The 10,799-nt window shown below is 39.9% G+C and overlaps 1 pseudogene; it reads left to right on the top strand.

The window, feature by feature from the left end:
* The first annotated feature begins 3,250 nt into the window (after nt 1-3,250).
* Nucleotides 3,251-10,414, top strand: LOC119511353 (annotated as a pseudogene).
* The last annotated feature ends 385 nt before the right edge of the window (nt 10,415-10,799 follow it).

Here is a 10,799-nt window from a genome sequence, read left to right as displayed (position 1 = left end):
ATTCCTTTTATTCCTAGTAATGTAAGTATTTTTATCAAGAAAGAATGCTGAATTTTGTCAAATGACTTTTCTGCACCAGTTGAGATGATCATTTCTTTTCTCCTTATTGTGTTAATATGGCAGATTACATTAATTGATTTTTTTATGTTGAACCAACCTTGCACACCAGGAATTAATTCCACTCGATCATGGTGTATTATTCTTTTAATATGCTGTTGGATTTGGTTTCCTAGTATTTTTTGAGGATTATTGCATCCATATTCATAAGAGATACTGTAATAAAATATTCTTTCCTTCTGGTATCTTTATCTGGTTTTGTTATGAAGGTAATGTTGACCTTGTAGAGTAAATTAAAGAGTTTTCCTTCCTCTTCAAATTTTTGGAAAAGTTTGAGCAGAGTTGGTGCTGTCTTCTTGGAATATTCAGAATTCCCCTATGAATCCATTTGGTCCTGAGCATTTTTATGTTGGCAGATTTTTGATTATTGACTCAATCTCTTTACTAGTAATTGGTTTGTTGAGATCTTCTATTTCCTCTTAAGTCAATCTAGGTAATTTATGTGTTTCTAAGAATATGTCCATTTCATCTAGGTTATCTAATTTATTAATATACCTTTGTTCATACTATCACCATATAGTCTGTTCTATTTCAGCATTGTCAGTAGTATTGTTCCTATTTAATTTCTGATTCTCCTTTTTTCTATTCTTTCTCTTTTTTCTTTTTCAGTCTAGGTAAAGTTTTGTGAATTTTATTGATCTTTACAAAAAACAAATTTGATTTTTTTTGTTTTGTTGATTCTATTTTTTGTGTTTTTTAATGTTTTCTATTTCATTTATTTCCTCTGTAATCTTTGTTATTGCCATCTTTCTCCTCACCATGGATTTAGTTTGCCTCAAGGTATTTCCTCATTTCACTTGTGAATTTCTTTTTAACCTGTTGTTTAAGAGAATGTTGTTTAATTTCCACATAGTTGTCAATGTTACATTTCTATTATTGATTTCTACCTTCATTCTATTGTCAGAAAATATGCATTGTATGGTTTGAATACTTTGGAAGATATTGAAACTTGTTTTGTGACCTAACTTTTGGTTTGTCCAAGAGAATGATCCATGCACACTCAAGAAGACTGTATATTCTGTTGTTGTTTTGTTGGGCTAAGTGTTCTATGTCTGTCTGTTGGTACCAACTGGTTAAGAGTATCAATCAAATTTTGTATTTCCTTATTGGTTTTCTGACTAGTATTCAATACAGTATTGGCAGTGGTGTGTTAAAGCCTCCTACTATTAATGTAGAACTGTCAATTTCTCCTTTCAAATCTATTAGTATTTGCTTGATATATTTTTGGGCTCTGCTATTAGGTGCATATTTGTTGACAGTCTTTCCATCTTCTTATTGAATTGACCCATTTATCACTTTATAATAACTGTCTTTGACCCTCATAATTCTTTTTCACCTAAACTGTATTTTGTCTAATATTACTGCAGCTGTCCCAGCTCTTCTTTTGTACTTCTTGCATGGTATATATTTTTCCTTCCACTCACTTCCAATCTACTTGTGACTTCTTTTTATATAGGGGAAAACAACTACTAAACCTAATCAGTGTGACATTAGATGGGACATACCCTAATTACACAGATACAAAATCTTTTGAAGGCTTCTTTCTATGGGACACACCCTGTTTGCTTTGATTGGATTTTTCAGATAATTAAAAATGTAGACCCCATAAAATGTTGAGAATACTATTTTTTTATTCATCCAGTGAGTACTTTTGACTCAATTCTTTGTACCAGGAAATTCTGTATCCTGGAGATACAGAAAGAAATCAGACACACCAGATCTCTATGGACAAAAAGATGGAATTCCTTGGAAGAAGTAATTGAAACTAAAGTGCAGTGGCAAGCTGTCAGTGAGGGGAACAACACAGTGAAGTGAGCACAGGGGTCTGGCACCTGCAAGCTGCACCGACCACTAGGCCTGATGACTGTGCATGGCACAATGGGCACCTGGGTGGTGGGTGGGGTGCTGGGGACCCTGCCACACCCCAGGTGTCTCCTGGGCCTGCTGCACTGGCATCCTTTATTGCCCCAGTCTCCCCAGCCAGCCAGAAGAGCCAGGGCAAGAAGCTGTTTTAAAATGGGCAGCTCTCAGATAATCAGTGGCAATAGTGCAACTAATAATAATTATATTAATAGTTATATTAATATTGTTAATTAATAATATAATAAATAGTATTATATTAATAATAATTCATAGGCCTAAAAATGCCTATGAATCTGCTCAACTTTTAAACGCCATAAAGACTAGGAAAGATAAAGAAGCCTGCACAGACCTTTTAGACACCACTGAACTAAAAGGTTTGCCAGTATTGTTGAGTAACAAACTTGAAGGGGATATGTTCCTCCTCCTCATTCAGTTTCTGAAAAATAACCTTATTAATAAGGACACTAATTAACAAGGGCCAAAAGAAGCAAACTGAATACCTGTTTGATGACCTTTCATGCACACCAAACAACCAGTTCACTTTAGAAGATGCACAGGCCCTCAAAAGGCATTCTGAGTTTCAAATCAAAATTAAGCCTGGTTTACAAAATATCTCTTGGTCTGGACAGTAAAATATATTACTTATTTTTATACACTGAACATATATATTATATAATCTGCTTTTTATTATTTGCAAATATTTTCTTAAGTATCAGAGAGTCAACAGCTTTTTATTTAATAAGTATAAAATAAGCCTATTTGGCACTCTTTCAAAATACATTAATAGTTATAGAGTCATAGTATATACTTTATTTTAATAATTCACTGATTAAAAATTTGAGATAAATTGCATTTCTTTGGGCTGTGAAGGAGTCCTAAGTATGACTGAAATGTACTTCCTTAGATTCATTTTTAAAAGTGAAAGTCATTAACAATAATTATTACATCACCTTTATTTCCTGCTAAGATATGCATATATATTCTGTTTTATACTTCTTATGAATTACAATCAGTTAAGGTGATATACAGCACTTGAGCATACAATATGATATGATTATTAAATTGTTTTATTAATTAAAAAATGAATAAAGGGCAGCCTGATCCCCATGCCTCCCTGTGGTCTGGGACTGCCTTCTTGGGTGTCAATGGGGCTGCTTGACACTATGCAGAAAGGGATCAAGGTGAGCCAGGGAGAGAAGCTGCTGCATGATATTGCATTTACTGAGGAGCCAGAGGAAGAAGGGAGAGGCTCAGGAACACCAAGTTGAACAAGTTGAAATCATTGCAGAATGGTGAAGTTCATGAGTATATGATCTTCACACAATACAGTGAAAAAACAGCAGTAAGTTTTCCATCCCAAAATGACTGGAAGTTAGATGTTGCAACAGACATGAGACAATGTCACAGCCCAAGGGGGCTTTACCAGTCAAAAGACCAAAGAGAATGCCCAGCATTTGCTGAAACATGAAATTTATTTGAGGCTTACTCACAGGGAGGCAGAATTCAAATGGCTTTTCTCTCACCAGGCAGGTACCATTTTTGCAGGGAAAATCAGCTGTATGATTCAGAGAACAGCAAGCCATTTTATAAGGGTTTCAGACAAAGACATCCCTAAGGGTGGGGGGAGCATAGATGCAGGAGCAGGTCACTCTGACATGAGGGGTGGTACAGGAAGGAGTAGAATAACATTTGAACAATTACATTTTGCTCTTTTTGTGAGACTAAAAGCCTCTCACTTCCTGCCTGCTTCCCATAAAGTTACACTTTAATGTCAATTTGCCCTTTTTCTCTTTACTGGCTTACAAAGACAATAGGTTAAACATTTAGCTGCCTAGATCACACAGACTGCTTGTACAGCAAAGATCTGCAGGCCTGTTTTGCTCAGGCCATGGGTTGCCACAGTCCACCCCTGCACAACAGTTTGCATTGACCATAGGACAGACTTTACATCCATAATTAACAATACAATAAACAACATAGTAATATACTGGTACAGATAGATAAGAAACCTGTTAGCAAGTGGTGCTATGGCCAGGTTAATGAGTTCTACTATTTAGCACAAGTAATGCCTGGGCTAAAATAGCTAAAGGATAAAACTATCAGGCAGTCTGCTTTATTCTACATCTAGTTTTCCCTCAATGCTTGCCATTGGTGGGGATTCTGCCACCATAACATGGCACCCCAGGTGGTTTGGATGGCTGGAAGGATAGTCCATGGGAGGCTGGTGATGCCTGATGAGGGCAACTCAGTGCATACCTAGCACTGGTACTTATTGTGGGCTGAGGTCCCAGCAGAAGCCCACCATAGAAATGTATTTCCTGCAGTTCTGTGGGCAAAAAGAAAGATGTTTATGGGGTACAATAAGGGGTAAATCTTGATCTAATAATACAAAAGCTGCATTTCCATCTGTAGACAACAGTGTTCCAGGAAAAGGAGCATTGTGTGGGGGTTTGAGACACCATACCTTTTCCACTTGAGGTTGCATAAGGCTTTCAGGGGTTATATCTAAAGTTAACCTGGGCATGATGAGAGTCCACATAGTAATACACATCATTCCCTGGTGTATGGGGGGCCAGTATTAATAATATACCCCATTTTAGGCATTTTTTGAATAAATTGTGGTCAAATATTTAAGTTTTGGGCAACCTCAACCTCCCATGGGCATAAGATGTTCAGCCAATGAGGCTGCATGGGTCAGAACCAGGGTCAATTGACTTTATTCTCCCCAATTTCTACTGTTTGTGGCACAGGCAAGAGCAGGTTATCATCACCTTGCTGTGGCTTGAGAGCAGCTGGCCCCTTGTTTGAATTCCTAAGGCCTGCATGGGCCCTGTGGTTACCATTTCCACAGGAGCAGGAGCAGCCATTCTGAGTCTGGAGTTAATGTTAATCCAAGCTGGATGCAGTCATTGACTCCATTGTTATAGGGACATTTTATCATCCTTTAAGTGTTCCCTTTAAAAGACTATTCATTCTTTCAATTAACCCTGCTGCTGTGGTGTTATAAGGCAAGTGAAATGTCCAAATGACATCATGTTCTGTAGCCCCGGCCTGGGTTAACTCCCTGTTGAGGGGGTCCCCCTATTGCTGTCTACATGTGTGGGGGCCCTGAAAAAGAAACTTAGCTTATCTAAATTATCTTTGATAGCTCTTTGTTTGGCTTTTCCTACTGGGAAAGCTAATAAAAGTCCCATAGATTTGTCTATAGCCATAAAAACATACCTTGCACCTTCAGATAGAGGAAATGGCCTGATGTAGTCTACTTGCCACCAGGTAACAGGAATTTGTTCCCAGCCAATGTGTCCAAGTTGTTGAAGAAGCATTGTGGGCCATCACATCAAACAGGAAGGACAGGAACTTACTACCTCTTTTAATTCCTTCTGAGTAATTTGCAACTGGAACTGCTGTGCCAGCTTCCACAGTTAGGTGTCTTCAGTGTCCAGTTTTCCAATGTAACCATTCAGCTGCCTCATGTGTCTTTGGTGCCAAACTGTGGATTTTCATCAGGGTGTCTGCTTTGATGTTGCAGGGCAAAGAGTTAGCATTATTGGCTAATACATGGAAAACAGTTATCTTATACCTTTGTCAGGCTGTCCAGATGTCTTACCACATTTCCTTCCCCCAAAAGGGGTGACTGATCACTGTCCATTGTTCTTGCTCCCATGTAGCCATCCATACCCTCAGGCTTTGCTTAACAACCCAATTATCTGTACAAACAGTTAAAGCATCCCCCAGCTCATGGACAATCACCATCCATACTGCCCATAACTCCACCCATTGGCTGCTTTGCAGAGTTTCCATTTCCCACCAAATGATATCAGTGCTAAGCTGTACAGCCACTGCTGTCCAGTTAGTTGGCTGCCCATGTGCAAACTCATCTGTATACCAAACAGAGTCAGGTATACTTCCCTGTCCATCAATGTTGGGCATTGGGGGAGGAGCTACCTCCAGAAGGCTAGTAGGTAGCAGGATAAACTGTTCTTCTATATAGGAGACTGGTCCCAGGATTTCATGCATATCTGCACTTAAAGGACTGTTGTTGAAAACATTGCATTGTAGAAAGCAAGATTTCCACTTTGTTAATGTGCTCATCTGAGCACTCCAAGAATGTGGATTGCATATGGTATCATAGATCCACCCCTATATAGGTATGGCTGTTCATAAAGTCACTGGACATTTTTGAGTTAGCCCTTCTACTTGTAAGAGGGCATTATAAGCTGCACACAAAACTCTGCACATTTCCATAATTGTGACCAAAATCCAATAGGTACACATTTAGCCTGTTGCCTTTGCCACAAATCCCACCAAAAGCCAATGTCACTACTCACCACATCCAATTCACAAGGCACATCAGGGTCCACCCCCCTTAAGGCTTGTCCCTGTGCCACAGACGCTTTGATGTCTCAAAAGCAGCCTGTTGGGGAATGGCCCACTCCCACATTTTCCCTTTCAAACTAACAAATACAAAGATTTAAGAATTTGTGCCAGGTGAAGTATAGAAGACCTCCAATAACCCAGTAGCCCTAAATAAGCCACTAATTGTTTGGGAGTATATGGGGTACAGTAATTCTGCACTTTATCAATAACAGCAGAAGAAATAGTTCTTGTCTTACCTAACCAGATAACACCCCAAAATTTGATAGAACACTCAGGTCCTTGCATTTTTTCTCAGTTTATCATGCATCCTCTACTCTCAAGGTGGGTCACCACTATTTTAGCATCCTCTTCCAGGTCTGGAAGAGAATTGCTAGTTAGCATTATGTCATCAATATAATGGAACACAGTAAAAGCATCAGGAGGCACCCATTTTGTTAAATCTCTAGCCACTAGTCTGTGGCATATAGTGAGGCTGTGAATATATCCTTGTAACAACACTGTGAAAGTCCACTGTTTTCTTTCCCACATGAAGGCAAATACAGGTTGGCTGGAAGAATCTAGAGAAATGCTAAAGAAGCAAGATCTAACACAAAATGAAACAAGCCTAATTTTGTGCTAATATCCTGGAGCGATGTGGTGATATTCAGCACTGCAACAAAGGAGAGTGACTTTATTTAACTCTCTATGATCAATAGTCATTCTCCAAGAGCCATCAGACTTCTTTACTGGCCAGACTAGATTGTTGAAGGGGCTATGGGTGAGAATAATAATACCCACTCTTTTTAACTCTTTTATGATAGCTGTAATTTCCTGATGCCCTCCAGGTAACTTGTACTGGTGAATGGCAACTGTGTGCCTAGGAGAAAGCACATTTACTCGTGAATATTTAGCATGTCCTCTCAGGACTGCTTTTACAACTCAACACTGGAAGCAGAATTCCCCTGTAGTGATCTGCAGGGTGACATTCTGCAGAATATCAATCCCCAGTATATATTCCAGAATAGGGGATATATCTACTGTGTAAGTTTGGGGAGGTAGCTGGCCAATTTGCATTAAAACCTGTTTTTGAGTTGACTTAACCCCTTGGTCCCCATAACCAGCAATAGTTAGTGTGGGGTGTCCACTTCATGGTTTCCTCCCATCTATTAGGGTACATTCTGCTCCCATGTCTACAAGAGTTAAAACTCTATGTTCATTAGTGGGAGCAAAAATATAGTTAATTCAATGCATGACCTCCCATCCCCAGTCCACCCATAATTTGCTTTTATCTGGGGATCTCAACTCTGCCCCTAATCCAGGGGAAATGGGGCCTCCCAAACTTCTGCTGGTGGAGCAGATGGTTCCATTCACATACCACATGCCTGAGAGCCTAAGGCAACCTTTTTTCCTGAAGGTTTAATTTCCTGCTTAGTAAACCTCTGCTCTTTGGGCAATTTACTCCACAGTTTAACTAGTACAGGATTTGATTGCCCATCAATTTCCTCTATTTCTGCTCCAGCTGCTATGAGATCTGCCCACATTTGCTAATGTGACACCCTATTTGGCCTGTCATGCTCTCTGGGGACTTGCCTCATTGGTCTAACCCCAGCCTTATTTTTTCACAGATGGTCCCTTTCTCCCAACTTTGTGATCTGTTTGGCAGCTTCCATGAAAGTTTCTCCTATTAGGGGCTTGAGGAGGGGCATCAAAGTTCCATACCATTGATTAGGGGCTGTGTGCAGAATTGTTCCACAGAAACCTTGAGTGAAAGTAACATCATCTGGTCCCACACTTTCATTAGCATAAATTGAATGTTTCATGCCTAAACCCCAAAGTATATCCTGAAGCTTCTCTATGCTATTCCACTATAGCAGGATGCGGGGTAAGACCCCTTTCTGTGGCCACACAACTTTACATTTTTTGACTAGCCACTGAAAAAGTAAATGAGTCTCTATGGTAGTTCCAAGTGACTACAATTGCTGCCTAGGATGGGGTGAGTGGAAATGGTGGCTAACTTACTCATTTCCACCCAGTTAGAGTGCCATCTGCACCGTCATCCCATAGCTGTAGCAAACAGTTTACTGATGGCTGTCTATGCTTTTGTCAATATTGATTCCCAATATCCCTTAATTCCACTAGAGAGAATTCCCATGATGTGACTAGCCCCTTTGGCTCATCAGAGGCCCAATCTGCCTTACCCTCCCCTCCTTCCACAGAGCCTACTGGCCATTCTAATTTAATTTTTCACTGGACCAAAGGACAGACAAACTTATGCTCCTCTTCAACCTCCATTCTGACTATGACTCTTCCTCTGAAGAGAAACCCACAGGTTCCCAAACCTTAGGATCCCAGTCAGGCAAGGACAGAATGAGTCTGACTTGCATTTTGTGCAGCTTGTGCCCTTTCACTTTAGCATAATGGCATGCAGGCATGGCCAAATTTTCATCTACTCACTTTAAATTTTCATTCAAAGCATCCATCAGCTTGGCTTGTGCCAGCCTCATATCCCTTTCCAGTTTTAGTTTATCCTTCAGGAGATGTATGGCTGCCTTTGCTACCAAAGCTTCCTCAGTAGTGGCACATATGGCTTCTAACAATGGCCATCCCACCACAGCCACAATCTGGTGACCCCTTTTCTCTTTGTGGATTCCCAAGTCACCTGCCACCTGCTGCATAATATCTAATCATCCCACTGGGGAGGTGCACATACTTCCATAGTCCCTCAGTGGGCCCAATTCATCCAGGAGGGTAGCTACTCCTCCCCACATCAAAGTCCCAGGCCACCCCAGTCCCCCCAGGGTCGCTCCCTTCCCTGCATTCATGCCTGCAGAAGTGGAGGCCCCTTTGGTCTCTTGGTTGGCTCACCAATTGTCACAGCCTGAGGGGGCTTTCCCAGCCAAAAGACCAAAGAGAATGCCCAGCATTTGCTGAAACATGAAATTTATTTGAGGCTTACTCACAGGGAGGCAGAATTCAAATGGCTTTTCTCTCACCAGGCAGGTACCACTTTTGCAGGGAAAATCAGCTGTATGATTCAGAGAACAGCAAGCCATTTTATAAGGGTTTTAGACAAAGACATCCCTAAGGGTGGGGGGAGCATAGATGCAGGAGCAGGTCACTCTGACATGAGGGGTGGTACAGGAAGGACTAGAATAACATTTGAACAATTACATTTTGCTCTTTTTGTGGACTAAGAGCCTCTCACTTCCTGCCTGCTTCCCATAAAGTTACACTTTAATGTCAATTTACCCTTTCTCTTTACTGGCTTACAAAGACAATAGGTTAAACTTTTAGCTGTCCAGGCCATGCAGACTGCTTGTACACCAAAGATCTGCAGGCCTTTTCTGTTTAGGCCATGGGTTGCCACAGACAATGTAACAGGATAATTGGACAGAAAGAAGTTAGAGCAACTGTAAAATAGAAACAAAGAAACCCAAGGTGAACATAAAATTAGAATAGATGGTAGACAGCCATTCTGTGATGACAGGGATTCAATCCTGCCAGCATTAGTGTATTGATCACTGCATGGAAGTTCAGAGAAGCAGCACAACTTGAGTTCTCCAAACATGAGTTCACCGACAGCATGACAGAAGTAGGAAGTGACAGCACAGAAAAACGGAAGTGCCCAATACCCAAGATTAAACAAGAATTGAAAAAACCAGGAGGATTTAACCAGTTTACTTTTAATTTACAAAGAATCCAGGACAAAAAGAATTAGATCCAGAAATGGCCAAATTTAGTGTATTAGGTTCACTAAACTGGAATTTAGTGTTTAATGGACAATTTAAATTCTTAGACTTATGGAACAAATTTTTGTTGAAACATCATAAACTATCAATATGGAAAGATACTGTACTTGGAATCTTCTTTTAGACTTCAATACAGTGATTTCAGATGACATGTCTAATTATGAAGAAGTAGAATGCCCTGTTATTATTGAAGATTTTTGGAATTTGCAGGTCCTCAAATTGCTGGGACAAAAAGAAACCAGTGTAGCACTAAAGGAATCTTCTATAATGAATGTAGTCTCTACAATAAATACAATGGAAAAGTGCACAATTTCCGCTGGCTGGACTGAACTGAAGATCCGTCCTCATAATTCAGGATGAGGATTGAGACAAAACTTTTAATGATATATCTTGGACTATGTCTTATTTCTTTCTTCTAATAGTGGTTTTGGGCTTGTCTTCTAGTTTGGGCTGCTCTAAACATTTATAATTCCAACATTGGGGAGTTAATATTGTAGACCATTGTATTTTATTCTCCTGTAAGTCTTAGAAGCTTCACGGTGATTATTTTGAAGTGTGCATTCTCACATAAAGCACAATGCTATCTTCATCAGAAAACTTTTTTATAAGAACTAAACATATAAACATCACATACAATTTTTAAAAAAATCTTAAATATATGCTTTGGGCTAGTTGCAAAGGCTATGCTAATAGCACTTCCAAGGGGAGTGATAT

Source organism: Choloepus didactylus, chromosome 16, assembly GCF_015220235.1.
Source record: "Choloepus didactylus isolate mChoDid1 chromosome 16, mChoDid1.pri, whole genome shotgun sequence".
In the NCBI taxonomy this organism is placed as follows: Eukaryota; Metazoa; Chordata; class Mammalia; order Pilosa; family Megalonychidae; genus Choloepus; species Choloepus didactylus.
This window is presented reverse-complemented; position numbering and strand designations above follow the sequence as displayed.